Below are 18,594 nucleotides of genomic sequence, written 5' to 3'. Positions count from 1 at the left end.
GTGTTAATTTATAACGTGGCTGTGGCTAACATGAAACATCAACCAAAAAAATGAAGATGAAATGAAATCTTTGAGTTTTACGTCCCACGGTTATGCCGGTTAGCCTAAAGGAGACGGTGATGATGAGTAATGAATGAAATGGTGGAATGAAGAAAGTGGAAGGAAACGGGACAACCCCGAGAAAACCCCCACACACGGTATTTGTTTACTACAAAATCAACCAAAATTCTTATATTTACCTTCATTACCAACCAGGTTAGACAAACAATATACTTTGCACTTCAGTTAGTTACCACACTTGACCTACTCTAGGTAAACATGTGCCCACTGCATGTTGATTTCCGGATTCGAACCACAGTACAGCTAGATGATTAATGTTTTCAATCACGTGATTTTAAGAAACACATTGATATAATAAACCATACTCATGCATTTTATAACCAAAATTTAATTCGTAAATTTATATATTAGGAGGCAACGAAAATAAAATTTTGTCATTTAAATATATGCATTTCGAACTATATAGAGGTTCACACTACAACATTAATACTTACTCTCTTCATTCAGTTTTTTGTTGGTAACATGCAATATCGATCATATATATTGAGCACACGATATAAAAACAATTTCACCACTAGTACAAATATTACACAAAAGAAACTTTTTTTATTTTACAGAATTTTCGTTGACTTACGTATTACCCCAATTTCGAGTAATTATTAGTGGAATGATTATAGCCCTTTTTTGTAGAATAATGTAATGAAATGTTTTGTTCTTTTCACTTTGTAGAGCTACATCATGGCGTTGTTTGTTCCTTTTCAGCAAAGTTTAAGTTTTTCAGGATCATATTTACTAATCCAAATACGATGAGTTTATACTGTTAATCGTAATATAACTTCACAACTTTATAGAGTAATATTGAGTTGTAACTTTTGTTCGATCAATAACTAATCGTGCCTTTTTGGTTGGATATTTCTTGTTGCGAGAGACTCCATCCGTCTCCCCGTGAGACTCCTGTTGGACACACACACATCCTTAGCGGGCAAGTTACTAGCGTCTGTATTCCTACGCCAGTACAAAAATGCTTATTCACGTTATATTACGAAGGAAAATTATAAACTCTGTATAATATATATATATATATATATATATATATATATATATATATATATATATATATATATATATATATATATATATATATATATATTATCCAATTTTATAATGGTTTTATTTTATAGAACATTAAAATGTGTACGGATGGTGATTGCTTTTCACGAACTACTTTTTGTTACTACTTACTGGGTGCTACGAAGAGCAGTGTTGCTGTAAATCAGACGAAAAAATCTGCGCTGCAAATCGGGAGCCTCATTGCACACGAGATGGGATTTTCGGGAATATAATAAATGACAAAAAATGAAGGGGGCATCCACTTACACGGCTAGGCATCCGGTTACACCGGATTTTGGGAGGATATGGGCATCTCAGATGGACGAAGGTGGTCTGAATTATTCTGCCAAATATCAGATTGGTAGATAATTTCAAGAATTTCTGTCCAATTGCTTGTCTATTTTTTTTTTGTATAGCATTAAAGTGTATAATTTCAATATTCATCCATTTGAAATTCCTATATACAGGATCTATAATAAAATAATGTAAAAATAAAGATATTATTGCCCAAAATAGAATTACTATTAGGTTATTCAAAGCTTCCACATTAATTTTGATTGGAGTAAGGAACAAATGAATATACTACATGAACCGAAGAATATATATTAAAAAATATATAGTATGCAGTACGTTAAAAAGAAAAATTGGATCCCCGTGAACAAAACTTTCATTACCTCGACTGTAATAGTGCATTACAGGTCCCTCGGGTCATTATCAAAATTTTGTTAGAATAACAAAATTTTGCTAAATATAAATATGTATTAATAGATGCAACCTTAGTATTAACTCATTCGCACTTTCATACACTCACACACTCAACTGAGGACAGTGTAATACGTTCGGTTTGAATACTGCGCTAAGAGTTCGGCTTTCTTTTAATCATTACAATCCAAAAGTTTAAGATTCTGAAACTTGTGCGTTCCGATACTTTCTCAGAGTTGCGAAGTGAATAGAATATGAATTCACATTAGAAACAACCATTAAGCTACTAAAATAATTTAGTTTTAACTTAGACAAATTTCAACGAAAGAACCTTATGAACCTGCGTCATTTTACATAATTTAAAGGGAGAAATTACACAAGAAATGAGAGAGATTGCGAGAACACACTATCTTTTTCTTTTCTCCGCTTTCTTTCCTTCCTTTGGCATTCAAGTTGAACTTTCGGAAGTCTTACGAAGGCATAATACAATCGATAGCCCAACCATAACAAAATATCCCGAAAAAATTTCGTCGCTTACTTAAACGAACGTGAGGTTTCCTCTTGACAGTGTTCTCGTCAGAGGTTGGGAAGCACTTTGAAGTCGTCCGACAATTTTGCATGAACGTCGTTCTGGAATTTAACATGGACAGTCCAAACTTTACATAAGACATCAACCGAATATTCAGAAGGGACTTTGTGCGTAGTGTCAATTTTAGTTTCCACCACCGGACCAACCAGATTCGCGACCGAGAGTTCAGCACCATGCATTTCATCTTTACCAAATGACGAAACATTCACACTATTTTGTGAAACTATACTGTCATGATTTGAACGTCGCGTAGGGACTAGCTATTGCAAGTGATCTTGGGGTACCATATCCGTTGCATAAACTAACTCCTAATTCTCATTTTTTAGGCAAACTTTATTTGCTTTGTCTATTGCTGCTACCAATGCGTTACTATCTGGGAGAGACCTAGTCTCACAATCGTTGCCTATCGTCGTTACCAATTTCGTTTCACTTTGTAAATTATATATGGTTTCCTCAGAGTTTTCTATCTTTATTTGAGGTTGAACACTATCTATTTTACTATCATCAATTTCACATCCAACCCTTTCCAACTGATTATCACCTTTCTCAGGTTCGCTTTCGACCTCTCTGCGTTCGGTTTCTTTCGTTATTTCTACAGTCGTCTTCTCATTAGTAACGGAGAAAATATCCTCAGTAACAGAATTGTTTACACAAATTACATCTTCAGATTTACAATTACTATCATTTCCTGAATCATCAGATTTTCATCTGGAAGAGAAGTCGTTTCCTCACACATATTATCCGTTCTTTCGTTTAATTTTTTATTATCCTGTTTTAATTTCTGTTTCATTTCATTCGCATCTTTCATCATTTCCTTTTGTTGTTGGCGTATCTCGTTCACTAATGGAAACATTTGAGCTATTATTTCACGAGATAATGTGTATGATGCCATATTTTTGTTTGTTGCCATAGTTATGAAACAGGACATAAATATACATACAATACTAAATACTTATGAACTATTAACAAAACGTTTATTAACCAAGTATTATTCATAACTAGGGAACTCTCACTTACTCCATCATTGACCAACTTCCAATATTTGAATTTTAGTTTTCTTAAAATTTAGTGTTTATTCCTTTCCCTATCCTGCAGAGAAAGCAAAAACAACAGAACAGCCAACGACTTTAATCATTTACTCAATAATAAATTCTTTCTATCATTTACATTCTTACGAACAACTCAATATGTGCTCAATCTTACATTTTGATATTTAACAAATAATTCCAGATCCGTTCCCATAGAGCACAACCGTTTCAATGGTAACTGTCCTACTTCACGGTCGCCTGGTACAAATCTTCTCCTTGTACCATAAGAAGGTATGTTGCAAAATGCTCCTCGTAAGGGAGTGTTGAAGTTTGGATAATTCTTGAGCGTTGGCTTGATCTCAGGACCCACGAGGTTTTGGCGGCGAGGTTTTGGTCACGCGATGTTTTGGGTGGCGAGGTTTTGGCCCGGCGAGATTTTGGCCCGCGAGATTTTGGGCGGCGAGGTTTTGGCCACGCGAGGTTTTGGGCGGCGAGGTTTTGCCCACGCGAAGTTTTGGCTCGGCGAGATTTTGGCCCGCGAGGTTTTGGGCGGCGAGGTTTTGGCCACGCGAGATTTTGGGCGGCGAGGTTTTGGCCACGCGAGGTTTTGGCCGGCGAGATTTTGTCCATATCCCGTTTCCAGGTGATATATCTTTATCTTTACACGATATATGACTGAACTTTAACTTACTATATACGTAATCGATTTTACTAATTAATAATGTTTTGCAATCTACTATTTTATTTAAAAAATTTACAAAATGTTTCTATGAACAATGGATAAACAAGTTCTCAATAATTTAAGTTACATGTATATTTTCATATTTGAATTGGCAGTTATATCCAGTATGTATATATATCTGCAGGATTAGGACCATCGCCTTAACTTGGCTTGGTTTACCAATCGGGCGTTATACCACTCGGTTACCAAGTCTCGCTTATAATTCTGGCTCCTACAGCAGAACATACTGAGTCAAACCACGACGCGAGAGATATAGTGTTGTGTGCAACAGGTTGACCACACATCTTGAGCACACTTCCATAACTAGCCAGATGTTTATAAAAGATCGTTCAGCCAGGGTTCAATCAATGTTCATGCAGAATTGACCCACATATTTACAACAATGTTCAGATCTGGTTTGTTTGAAAACAATTCCTGAAAGCGATGAAATCTGCTTACACTTAGTTAACGTGTAAATCTGATGAACACATTCTAACGCTTGATTAAAACATCTCTCCAGGCTGAACGAAATAAGTATATGTCACAGCAGCAACTTTTGACAAGAAAGCGTTGTAGAAGGCAACTGGAACGGGAGGAATTGAAACCAGGCCTAACTAATTATTCGAGGATACAAGTTGAGTTACCTTTGTGCTTGAAAGTCAACGTGATGCGATAATTTCAGCACGAACGTCTCGTATCATTTTCAGTGGTGCGGTTTATACCACTTATCACAACTCCTGCTTGTCCACAGTGCGACATTGAATTGCATTTTCCAAAATTTACAATAGCTTGTAAGTTTGCATGACCCACATTTTACTGCGCAACGTAGATGTTTTTATTTATTGTTAAATATAAAATATTCCAAGCGATTTAACATCCATTCTGTACACAACATATAACATAATATTAGCAAACCAATATTAATAAATAGAAAATATAAAATGCCTTCTTTACGGTTTCTTAATATTTTGGTAGTATACTAAAACATATTGAAAGTTTACTAACACTTAACCAATCAATTTAACACAATCCTAAAGTAATTATTGGAATTAAACCAACCAAAGGTGTTATTTATTAAGAATCAAATAATTATGCAATACCAATAGCAGTTTTAAGCACATTAATTTTGAAAATCATTTTATTAAATAACAATTGTGGTACTGTACTGTGTCACGTTTCAGAACGTATTGATCTGTAATAGTACATACGCAAAATGCAGCTATGCCTGATGTTACTTTAGCAAGTTTATTTTCATTCAAAATTATAAGATTAAACTAGAACAAGTTAATCGTGAATTGATTGATTGATTGAAATGTACATTGTCTTCATTATATACATGCTACTTTATCGAATCAATACTTAGAAGGGGATCCGAACAAATATATGGATTTTTACCAGACAGAAGCATACCACATTGGATCAAACTGGAGATGAGTCACTTTATCGCAAAGGGGAATCTTAAACTCTAATTTGAATTGACCTTGAATGTAATTAAGAGCTTGAAATGTGATATTTGACTGCAAGTTATCTAAAGCTTACCAAGGATGTTCTATTCACCCTCATACCGTGAGTTGAATACGAATGGAGATAGGCAAAGGTCAGTTGCTGGTGTGGGTATATCCAACATACTACCTGGCATGTGGCAGTTCAGTTACAACATGAATTTTCGTAAGGACAGAGTGAACATGGGACCTCCAAAGAGCGTCATAAAAGCGTGTGCTTTACGAGTCCAAACTGAGATCAAATGCCGCTGCAGCAGGGCGGAAGATATGCCAGCCTTTGGTGAGAGTGTCGTGAATACGCGGACAGTCAAGCGGTGGTTTAACAAGTTTAAGAATGATAACATTCGAAGACGCACCACGTGTCGGAAGATCAACGCATGTACCTTTAGGCAGCATTTGAAGCGGGCATTTGCAAACATGCGAGGAACTGGAACTACGATTCAATGTGAATGGAGAAACCATTCGCGAGTATCTCCATGAACTTGGGAAACACTACAAGTTGAGTCGATGTGTTCCACATGATTTGACTCCCGGTCAGAAACCAACGTGAGCAGAAACCTGTGTTTCTTTTGGACAGGATGTTGGCATGTGATGAAAAGTGGGTTCTGTACAAATCTCCACGGTCATCATTGGTTAGCATTCCATGAGTCGGTTCCAAAACAGCCGAAACCAGCACTGAAACAGAAGAACGTCCTCCTGTGTGTTTGGTGGACTGCTCGCGGCATCGTGCATCGGGAACTGCTATCAGCTGGTCAGAGTATCAATGCAACTGTGTACTGTCAGCAGTTAAGCCGTGTTTGAGAAAAATTCAAAACTCTTTAGCTAACACTTCTGAATGGCAAAGGGGTCCTTTTGTTACAGGACAACACTAAGCCTCACGTTTCTAGGTTGTCCCGGTGCACCATTCTACGCCTTGAATGAGAAACACTGTTGCAATTGCCGTACTTGCACCGTCCCGTTATCACATGTTTGACTCCTTGGACAATTACCTTAGATGACGACAATTCAAATCCCTAGTAGAGGTAAAAACACACTTGATAACTTCTCTGCTTTATGGCCCATGCAATTCTACCACGATGGACATGGCTTTCCAGAACGTTGATAGAAAGTCGTTGATGCTGACGGGGACTATTTCTTATCTTTCAGGTACGTCTTAGGTGACATATCGATGTTCAAATTATATGGGTAAAAAGCGACAGAATTTTCTTGGTTACCTTTGCATTTTTAAATATATCATCATAATCATCGTATAATCGAAGTTTAAAAGCAGAAAACAACACTATTTATGTTCTTAACTACAAACTTTGTTCATACTTTTAATTCGTTTCTCGATCAACATTTTTCGGGTATTCAGTAACTATTACTGTAAAAGTTATGTTTATCTTTGGATGCTACGTCTATGTGTGATTCCTCTTCGATTTTAAATGTAGAAAATTACTATTATATTTACGATTCTATATGTAATATATGCTTTGTTAAAATGATAGCGGGACATCTAAGATTTTGTGTAGTCATAACAATATAATAAGAATTATGAATTTCAAAGTTCTCTATTGAAATTCCGATCAACATTTAAGGATGAAGATACCACGAATTGAGATATTACAGGCAATGTTCTTCAATTGTTATCTCCACAAATTTACTGTATTCGTTTAGTTTTTCATGGTACTTTAAATGTATAAGGTAACAAGTAAAATACATATTTAATCTCTTTTTGTCAGATGAAATAAAAGGTTTATATTTATTTTACTATTGATCCACAAGAAAAGTTATCTGGGGAATGTGGGAAAAGATTTTGAGAAATATTACACGAATGTATTTTAACTGCAACATTAAAGAGATAAAAAGGTTTTAAGCATATGCATGATACAGAAACGATATCAGTTCCAAAACAAGGAAGCTTATTTGAGAATAATAGGATAATTATGTACATTTTTTGCTTAAGCGCACTATATGCAATCTCCCAAACCCCATAAGGCAAAAAGAAATGGCAACGACAAATGTTGAGTTATGAACGAAGATATTCTTCTAAATCGTTCATATTTTCAGTGCTAAATATGAATACGATTTTAGCTCTATTGTTCTTGGGAAGTGGATTACAATATTTAAAATCGATCATCTTCTGACAGTAAGCAATTTAATTGCCAAAATTTAAAACTGTGCTACGAATATAACTGTGAGTACATATATATCTATATGTATGAAGAGATGAAGATTAACATGTTATTTGTTTAAATGCAGTGGCTAAAGTTATATTCTAGTCAAGTCTAAGTGCCATAAATGGAGGTTTCTACCTTCAAATTTCAAGATGGGTGAAATATACCGAGTTAATCATAGAAGCAAACTGGAATTTCTGGAATTAAACTAGTCACAAAAATATGTTGATGAAAAGTACCAATCCTTACTCACTTCCAACCTGAATATTTAATAGGCCATTATCAACTTGCTGAACACACTTCGCCAAAAGTAATATTGCAATTTAGTTTCACACTTCCAAACACGTTGTACCTAGATATATGAATATCGTTAATGTTACAAGACAGCTATGCCCATATGTCTCTGAATCAACCATGAAATAATATATAGAAATGGTAAGATAAATATAGAAATGGTTAGTTAGTATTGATTTACTGTCCTCAGAATAGACCCGATCTATTTCTTTGTTATTCTAATAAAACCTGAAACAATTACAATAATTGCCAATATCGGTTTCAGCAGACAAATCAAGTGGTTCTGTAGAAGAAGCGAATAGGACGTTTCTACCGTTTTCGAATTCATAATGTATCATCTTAGTGCATGAGCAGTAAGGGATGGAGTGAATTTCTTTTGTATATTAATTTATCGTTCCACAAATGTTTGCTATAATTATGATTATTCCTATATTAGAACCTGAAATAATATATACTCACCAAAAGTTTTTTGGGGTTGTTATTCTCAAATAACAGAAAAGGAAACAACGGTATATTTATTTAGATCAAAACAGGTTCAATCATAATTCATACATAATCTATGCTAAGTATTAACGTATAGATAGAGCAAAAAGTGGAAATTACCTATGGAAAAGAACGAATTGGTAGCACGATCATAATGAAAAATCGTCTTTACCGTAGAACAGGTTCCGTTCACGTAAGAAAACAAATAGCTCAGTTAGTTAAAGCAACGAGTCTATATGCCGGACGTAGTTGGTTCGAACCCGATAGAAATGCAATTGTCATTTTTATTACTATGGTCATTTTATTTTTTTTTTTTTATGTGGGAAAGAATCAAATTGTAACACATGTGTAAAATTCATGACGATACCAAAATGAAAACAAAAAAGTCGTTGTCGTACTTGCATTAGTGTCCCTAATTTTTATTTTCAAACAGTTTCGTAAATATTCCCCCTGTGCTCACTTCTCACTACATGCTCACTGGTGCATAACGAATGTTTTTCAGTAAATGTTAATTGTAATTTGGAGAATTTTATAAAGTTTCACAATGTTTATCACTAGATAGTCTTCTATCTACTTTTTTGGACACTTTGATAACAGATTTCCCTATTAAATGTTTAATTTTCTCTAGATGTTTAATTACGGAAAAGTTTTACAATGTATTTTTCTTGAATTGAAATTGTTTCGAATTTACCACATGAGGTAAGTAGCGCGAAAGAGAAGAACTGAAGTAGCTGATATTCTACGTAAAAGCAACCTATTGTAGAATGGTGATGCTTCTTACCTTCAGCACATAATATTTACGTTAGAGAGTCAGACAGAGAAAAATTCTGGTTTTCCTCCCCTATGACCACCCATCTTAAACCTATACATGCCATGGTTCGTCTCACACAATTTCGGTGCTCCAAAGGCATTCATATAATAGACAGGAAGCGCCAAGAACATTTTTACACAACGACTGTAGTAACCATAATATAACTCGTGATGCCAATATATTTACGAAATAGTTTACATTTGGTTGCTCGTTAACATGAAACTGTTTTACAACTGATTTCAACATTTCTATTGTTTTATGCATTTTAAACATGTGGTCATAAAATTTTACTTACAGTTACAAATGGTTAAGTTATTGGTTAAATATAAAAGGTTAACTCGTGCAGAATTGAACCGTGGACCCTCTGCCTTGAAGTCGCAGATGCTTCTCACTCCTCCACGCCGTCAATTGACAGTTCTACGCGGCAAACCATATATGCGGCGAGTAGGAAATGTTAAGACGCTTTTTGTCCGCTATTTCTGGCTATTGCGCTCTATCAGTTTGTAATATCAACACTTTAAATCTGCATACTACCTCGCGAAAGATGGACCCGAAATTTATTTGCCAAAGTCTGCTTTGTCCTTGTAAGACTGAAAAATAAAATCATAAATAACCCACTCCCTGGCAGTAATCTTACACTATGTGAACTTGTATAAAGGTAATAATAAGAACTAAACATCAACGCTATCAGTGTGTGCTCTGTAGTTCATGATTATTTCTTTTTATGTGATAAATTATTTTCCACTCCTAGAAATAATATGCTGATCCAAATAAGTTCTTTTATAGTCATTAAAGATGGTGTTATTAACAACAAGAACTACCATATTCAATTATTTTTCCATAACAGGATATTAGATTAATGTTTCCAATTCGATTTTCTGTTAATAACTACTTTTATTATTTACTTTCCGCCTTATGCAGAGTCGTTTTGACGTATGACTAGCATCATACTAAATGTCTGACTACTGCAGGAAACTCTTAGTCGAACTCTTTAGTATGGTACTAATCACTCGCTATTACGACTCTGCATAAGGCCCTTTATCTTTATTATCTACTTAATCTGTTTTTATATCTGTATAGTATTTACATTTAGTAGATAGTTATCCAGGGAAGGTTTGAAACCCTATCAAATAAAGCTATAACCGCACTAGTAGGCTACGCAAATTATCCAATCTGATTCTTTACATAATAAAAGAAGTAGAAAGCCATGCAAACAGCTTTCATTAATTTGAAGTATTTACTTTTACATTTAGTAAAATCTATATATATAAAAGAGAACGTACAAAATCCTTTGTCCGCTCATCACGCTAATACGGCTGAACCAATTTCTTTCATTTTTGGGGGGTTATTAGGATTTGGACCCTAGATGGTTTTTATCATATCACTTTAATTTTTAATTACCAGTGTCTTGAGATAATTGACCATTCAAGTGTCCATAACGTACAAATCCTTTGTTATTAGTTCATCATAGGTAAAAATAAACGTATTTATATGCAACCCGCATGACCGTGTCACTCGGCGGGTTAACATAAATGACAGGCGATATACAGCGGAAAATAGCTTGAATCTTCTGTTTAAAATTTTTTAATTGATTTGCTTATTTTTACAGACACTTTTACAATATGCCAGCACCGGGATGACCGCAGCGAAGCGGGGCGGGTTAACATAAATGACAGGCGATATAATGTTAAGATTTACTGCAATCTTCTATGGTTTTTATCATATCACTTGAAAGCGAAAAAGTAAAAATTATCTAAGTAACAAAGTTTATTGCGTTCCGGGGTGACCGCAGCGAAGCGGGGTGAACGCTGCTAGTTTAGTATACGATATTTGTTTCGAATGAAAAATAAAGAAACAAGATGGTTCATTGTTTGCAATGTAGTATTTTCAAAACAAAATAACTTAGTTGCTGAGATCAGTGTTTCTATTCTCTTCTCAATTCTTACTATTCTATTATACATATGAAATAATTATAATAACAATCTGGATCAGTGGTAGGAAAGGTTGGTGGTGTAAAGATAAGACATGAAATTGCCAAACAGGAGACCTGGTTCGAATCCTGTCCAGTTAATTATTAATATATGTGCGCCTTTAGTGTACGGGGTCTCGGGTTACATTCCCGGTGAAAGAACCTTTGTGGTTTTAAATATCCTTGGTATTTTTGTGTTTATGTCCCTGCCGTATAGAGATGACCAAAGGATCGAATAAAAAGATTGGCAATAGAGTTGAGTATCCCCGTTGGCACGAATTAAAAAGAAGTGGTAGACCATTCACCTATGGTGCATGGGGTTCGTGGCTCTATTCCACTTCGCGCCCAGTGAAATTTGAGGTGGGCAAATACCGTGTACATGGGTTTTCTTGGGATTTTCCATTTTCCTCCCACTTTTTTCATTTCACCATTTCATTCATCATCATTCTCCCTTAGCGTAGGTGCATAATCCTGGAACGTTAAACTAAAAATTCCATTTAATTTCAATAATAATAATAATAATAATAATAATAATAACTCAACCTAAGAAAGTGTAATTTATCTTGACGGCAATTATCATAAATAAGCAACCATTATAAAACCAATGCCTTGAGTAGAAACAGAATCCTGTCCCAAGTGTTAATGAATGCGCACGAGATAAGACTGTCTCAAGAAAGAGACAAGACGCGCTTTGTGACATCCGAGATAAGACGAGACAAATGTTTTGGACGTGAGATAGCTTGTAGAATGTCTCGTCTTGTCTGGAATGTCTCGAAAATATAAGTCTAAGTTTTAAAATTATTTTTCAAGATCTATTCTCTCAAAAGTAGGTCTGCCTTAAAAAGCATAACGGCATTTGTTATTTAAAAAAGATAAACAATGCCTAAAGTTAATAGTTAACTTTTCGAAAAGAAGCTTCATAAGGGTGAACTTGAAAGATGTCCACAAACTTCGGGAGGTGATTCGTGACATGAAAAGGAGACAAATGATCCTTTTGCAATTTTCGAATTCAGCTTCATTTTCGTAATACAGAGTTGCCAACTGGTCGTGTTTGAAAAACTCACTGGGAATAAATTCAACTCCAAGAATAAAGTACTACTTATATTTTTCGGGTCAACTGACTTATAACATTTTGCGGGGGCCGCGGGGGCTCAGTGGTAGAGCGTTCACCTCTGGTGTTTGGGGTCCCGGGTTCGATCCCAGCCCCCGCCAAGTGAACTTTGTGGTGGACAAACACCGTGTGCGTGGGTTTTCTCGGGGTTCTCCCGTTTCCTCCCACTTTCTTCATTCCACCATTTCACTCATTTCTCATTATCACCGTCTCCTTTAGCCTAACCGGCATACCGTGGGACGTTAAACTTAAAGATTTCATTTCATTTCATTTATAACATTTTGCAAGGTTAAATATTTATTTATGAAGTGATTACAAAATGCCAGAGTCTTTTCTGAGAAAATCGTCGGGAAAAGTCACCTCCAAGAATAAACTACCCCTCGTAAATTTTTTCTAAGAGAAATATCTGATACCGCAATATAGTGTTGACTAGCAGCGTTCACCCCGCTTCGCTGCGGTCACCCCGGAACGCAATAAACTTTGTTACTTAGATAATTTTTACTTTTTCGCTTTCAAGTGATATGATAAAAACCATAGAAGATTGCAGTAAATGTTAACATTATATCGCCTGTCATTTATGTTAACCCGCCCCGCTTCGCTGCGGTCACCCCGGAACGCAATAAACTTTGTTACTTAGATAATTTTTACTTTTTCGCTTTCAAGTGATATGATAAAAACCATAGTAGATTGCAGTAAATGTTAACATTATATCGCCTGTCATTTATGTTAACCCGCCGAGTGACACGGTCATGCGGGTTGCATATAAATACGTTTATTTTTACCTATGATGAACTAACAAAGGATTTGTACGTTATGGACACTTGAATGGTCAATTATCTCAAGACACTGGTAATTAAAAATTAAAGTGATATGATAAAAACCATCTAGGGTCCAAATCCTAATAACCCCCCAAAAATGAAAGAAATTGGTTCAGCCGTATTAGCGTGATGAGGGAACAAAGGATTTGTACGTTCTCTTTTATATATATAGATGATTAAATATTGATTAATTTAAAATAAACAAAATTATTAAAACCATTTTTGACAAAATAGCTTTCTTCGATTTTCGGCTGTTTGTAAACGACACTTATTTTAGGCGGTAGGAAAAGAATGAAAAATCTCCTGTAGGAATACTATGTAAACCCTAAATTTAAAATTTGGTTTAGATACGTTGAACGGTATGGCCTCTAGGCGAGTGCACAGAAACGTGTACCGAACGGACGGAAGGACGGGTATCGTAAAATCACATTTTCGGTATGTAGACGCCATAAAACATGTAAATCCGTTGAAATCTGAATTTGATATATTATTTTCACAATCACCATATTTTCTTCTCTCTTTTGTCGCTCGAAAAGGAAAAGCCTGAGTTTACCCAAAAAGGTAGAGAGTTTACGAAAAAATATTCAATTACAGGGTACGGGCCACCACACTTAACTTTTTCAATTCAATTTCTTAACTGTGTTAGGCCGAAGTTGCTACTGAATTGTGTGTTTGGATAATACGAATAAAATTATCGTATTACCCAAATACATCGAATATCAGATTATCGAATAAAAAACTTCGATTGAAGAAAATCCACACTACAAAACTAACTCACACTTTGAGCACATTGTCATTAGACATATAATAGAGCAATTAGTGCAGTAATTGTTTGTGAAATATGAAAAAATCAAATGAGTCATTTTTTAGAAAGTCGTTCAAAAACGAACACGTCAGGAGTAACCTACCTCTTGTGAATTGTTTCGAAAAATGAGTTAAGATATACTGTTGGTTATTAATGAAATATTTATTTGCGAAAATTGAACAAAATCGCCTGTCGTTCGAGAAAATTTTCTTGGAAAACCTTGACCCCAAAAATAAACTATTCGTCATAATTTTTCCATAGAAATGATTTATACTAAAATATTGGTTTATTAATGAAATACTTATTTATGAATTATCAATAAAATTGCCCGAGTAATTTTTGAGAAAATCGTGAGGGAAAAATAATTTGCCGAATAAACTATCTCTTGAGGATTCTTTCGGGATAAGCGAGTTATTCCATATTATTATGTTTTTAATGAAATATTTATTTCTGAGTACAAACAAAATTGCTTGACTCATTTTTGACAAAATCGTGGAGGAGAAACTCCCCCCAGAGTAAACTATCCCTCGCATATTTTTTCAGGACAAACGAGTTTTGCCATATTGTTAGGTTATTAACGAAATATTTATTTTTGAAATATGAATAAACTCTTTTGAGTCATTTTTGAGAAAATCGCCGACACAACACACTCCACCAAGAATAAACTACCCCTCGCATTTCTTAGGACAAACGAGTTATGCCAAATTGTTAGGTTATTAATGACATTTTATTTATGAAATATGATGGAAAACGCTTGAGTCCATTTTGAGAAAATCTATGAGAAAAAACTCACCCCTAAGTATAAACTACCCCTGGTAGATTTTTCTCTGATAAATGCCTTATACGACAAAATAGGGTTGTTAATTAAATGTTGATTTATAAAAAAAAGGAAGTAAACAAGATTGTTAGAGCCAGTTATAAGAAAATATATTTTTTCTCTTTTCATCATGCACGAAACTACCCTTGTTTTCGGAGTAGAAGGGAAATAAAAAATAAGATATACTATTAAAATCTTAAACTAAAATATGGTGCAGATAAGTTGAACGGTATGGCCTCTAGGCGAGTGCACAGAAAAGTGTAGCAAAGGGACGAATGGGCATGTATCAAAAAATAACTTTTTCAGTATTAGGGGCCATAATACGTGTAAATTCACTGAAATCTCAAATTTGATTTTTTTTAGATCACCACACTTTCTTCTCTCATTTGTCGCTTCAAAGTGAAAGGAACTAATAACTACAGATAAGAGACACCTACTTTCACACATAGACATTTATTTATTTAAAACTGTTTTAGTTTGTGTAAAACGTCATTTCACTTCCAAGTGAAAGGCTTTACCATGACTAACTGCATACCAATGAAGAAACGGAAGTTTTCAGGAAGTAAATCCATCAGAAGTCTAGACTGCATTACGTCTATCAGCCTGTTTTTACTTCTGCAATTGTTGAGAGCTGTAATGTCCAAACGCCACATGAAATAATTCTTAGTTGACTTCATTGTGTTACTATTTTAGTATTGTTTTCTTCAGACTTGATTGAAGTTTTGTCTTAACGGTTACACATTTTTTCATTCTTATTTCATCGTTACACGTAAGAATAAAATGTTGTGGTGTGTGGATAGATTCGAACCTACGAACATTGAGTCTTTATTCTTCAGACACTTTACCAATGGACCAAGCACGAGAGATCACAGGGTTTATTATGATTTAAATAAAACGGCTGGCTGTTAGAGCTTCCTGCTCACATATTTCGATTAAGAAAATCATTGCTTCGTAGATACGTAGAGCAATATTTAGATGCACATTTTAGGAGAGTGCAGTTTAGTGTATATATAATAATTTCTTGCAAGATAAAGGCTGGATAAGTTTTGATAAAATGTTTCGTATGTAGTTCTCAATAATAGGCTTTCTGTTTGGGGTGAAGTTGCAAGGTTCAGCATTGACTAGGAATTTTTGGTATTAATATCCCTTCTATCAATATTGGCATTGGACAAAAGTTAGTCCTTGTTGAAACTTTTTGCTCCTAATATAGTTATTTTACTTTACTATTTAACGAATGTATTGAAAATAAATTTGTTAGCAGGCACGTATTCAGTAATTTATTTAGGGAGCGGTCGAAACCTATTTGAAGATCCGACGTCAATATTAGGGTAAACTATAATAAAGTTTTTTTTTAAAAAAAACAACCTAAAATGAGGCTAAATTTACAGAAAGGTTGGGATTTCAGAGGGGGTCCAGACCCCTTGGATCCACCCCTAAATGCGTCCTTGTTTGTCAATAGCGGTTCCTCATTTTGAAACCCTCAAATACTTCGAATATAAAGGAAAACGAGTTATTTTCGATAAAATATCACTTCAAGGAGACGCGACATTTTTATTGCACATGGTGGTAGCCCACGTTAAAAGGGCAAGAATTCCTTCCCTTTGGTTCCCTGTCATTGCGCAAGGTTAGGTTTGTAAAATATTACTCCTAAGAACAAACGTGATTGGCAGATAGCAATACTGAACACAACTCCACAGAAATGCATGTTGAACTTACGTTTACAGCTACCCTTTGGTGATTTGCCCTCAAGGTCAATCGAGTGATAACTGAGTTCCGTCCCTGTTCTTAAGCCGTGTTCGTATTACTTCGAACAGTTTTGACATATTTGTTTTCCAACCACCATAGGAACAGACAATCAGGGCAAATCATAGCATACAATACATTTAAGCAAGTATATTTGTTGAGAAATTATTACTCACATTACCCAAAGACTCTTAATATATGAATCTATATATTTATTTATATAGATAAAGCAAATTGTGGAAACTACCTATTGAAAGAATAAATTAACAGCACGATCATAATGAAAAGCATGCCTCGTAATATAATACACTTCTTTCGCGTAAGAAATCGAAACTCAGTTGGTCAGAGCAACTAGTCTGTACAAGTTAGATTGTTAGTTCTAGCCCAGTACGAGTAAGGGTTTTTATTACTATTGTTTCCCTTTTTATGTGAGGAAAAATTAAATTGTGACATCGCGATGTCAAATGTATTTGGTTAGGTAACTTTGTCTTAGCTAAACTTTAAATATCAGTAACCGTCGAAATTATTTCACTAACCGATCAGTTACTGAACATTTCAAATACGTCAAACCAGTGGCATAACATGAAAGTTAACATCTCCTCCGCAGCTCTTAGTTATGCGTCCGTACTTTCAGGGGCAGACCAAGGCCGGGCAACCCGGGCTACTGCCCGAAGCGCCAGAGTCAGAGGGGCCCCAAAACGAGCCTCAAAAAGTAAATTTTATAATGTTTTCTACTGACTTGTTTGGTTTATATCCTTGTAAAGTAGCGGCAATTACATAATCTTTTTTTCCATTTCATCATGTAAGAAGAGAGTTTCATAGTACTGAGGGGGCTGTATCGACAAATCGAGAGATGGCATGTAGAATAAAGAGTGGAGGGAGAGTAAGTGTTGTTTGTTTGTTCGCTTGAGTTTAGCATTCCACCGTTGTGCCGTAATGGCCAAAGGAGATATGGACACTGATTATAGTGGAATCCAAACCACTTTTATCGTTCAACAGTAACCCACCGGAAATTGGACACGGGACCACAGAAGGCATACGTGCTAGCCACTAGACCAAGCGGGGGGCGGATTTCGTATTGTTTTTAACGGGCCATATTCTTTGTGAAGTTTTCCTAGGTATTGAATGTCTTTTTGAAAAATGGGTCTAAAATATTAAAAACACTATAATAAAATGTAAAATATAGGCTAATACTAGGGGGGAGATTGCAAAAAAGTCACTTTGCCCGGGTGAAAATTTGGCCTGGTCCGCCCCTGTGTACTTTCTATATATTTTTTGGCCTTGCAGCTTGTGCGGTCCCTACGCCATAGGGTTGCGGGGGCGCTATTTACGCTTATGCTTCGAACGTAATTCAATAACTGTTTCAGAAATTCTACCATCAGCGTGGAAACGGGAATATATATTTTTCTAATAGTCCCATAGAAAATTCACCCAGAACGTCAGATGCAATTTTTCAGAATGGGCTCTGGCTAAGTATAAGGAGCATCTGATGTTTGCTAAGTAAGTTCCTTTCAGAAAGTTTACTATTTCTTTAACGGTGATGTAAATAAACATACTCATCCTTATTAGCCCGACACCAAACCATCCTGGACAAATCCCTCTAAAGCAACAATAGGCGAAACTTTATTCTGCCTAATTTTATAAACGACTCAAGGGTGAAACACTTGTTAACGAAAGCAATGCTGTGTATACACTGCCTACCTTCTGACAAAATATAAAGTGCTTTGATCTTTAGACACTTTTCCTATTCTTTTTCGTCACCTTGGGTTGTGTAGGGCGCAGTCCAACAAATAAAGAAACGGTAATATTGCAGTCAAGGGGCGCTATAAATATATTATGTATTTCTTTTGTTACATAACCATAACGACCTAGGGT

The 18,594-nt window shown here is 35.3% G+C and overlaps 1 protein-coding gene across 2 annotated transcripts in view; it reads left to right on the top strand.

The window, feature by feature from the left end:
* The window catches only part of LOC145663017 (phospholipid-transporting ATPase ABCA3-like), a 373,059-nt gene that overhangs the window by 134,809 nt on the left and 219,656 nt on the right, over nt 1-18,594 (top strand). The window lies entirely within an intron of this gene.

Source organism: Thermobia domestica, chromosome 10 (genome assembly GCF_964235325.1).
Source record: "Thermobia domestica chromosome 10, izTheDome1.hap1.1, whole genome shotgun sequence".
In the NCBI taxonomy this organism is placed as follows: Eukaryota; Metazoa; Arthropoda; class Insecta; order Zygentoma; family Lepismatidae; genus Thermobia; species Thermobia domestica.
The sequence above is the reverse complement of the archived record's forward strand: the minus strand, read 5'-3'. Positions and strand labels throughout refer to the sequence as shown.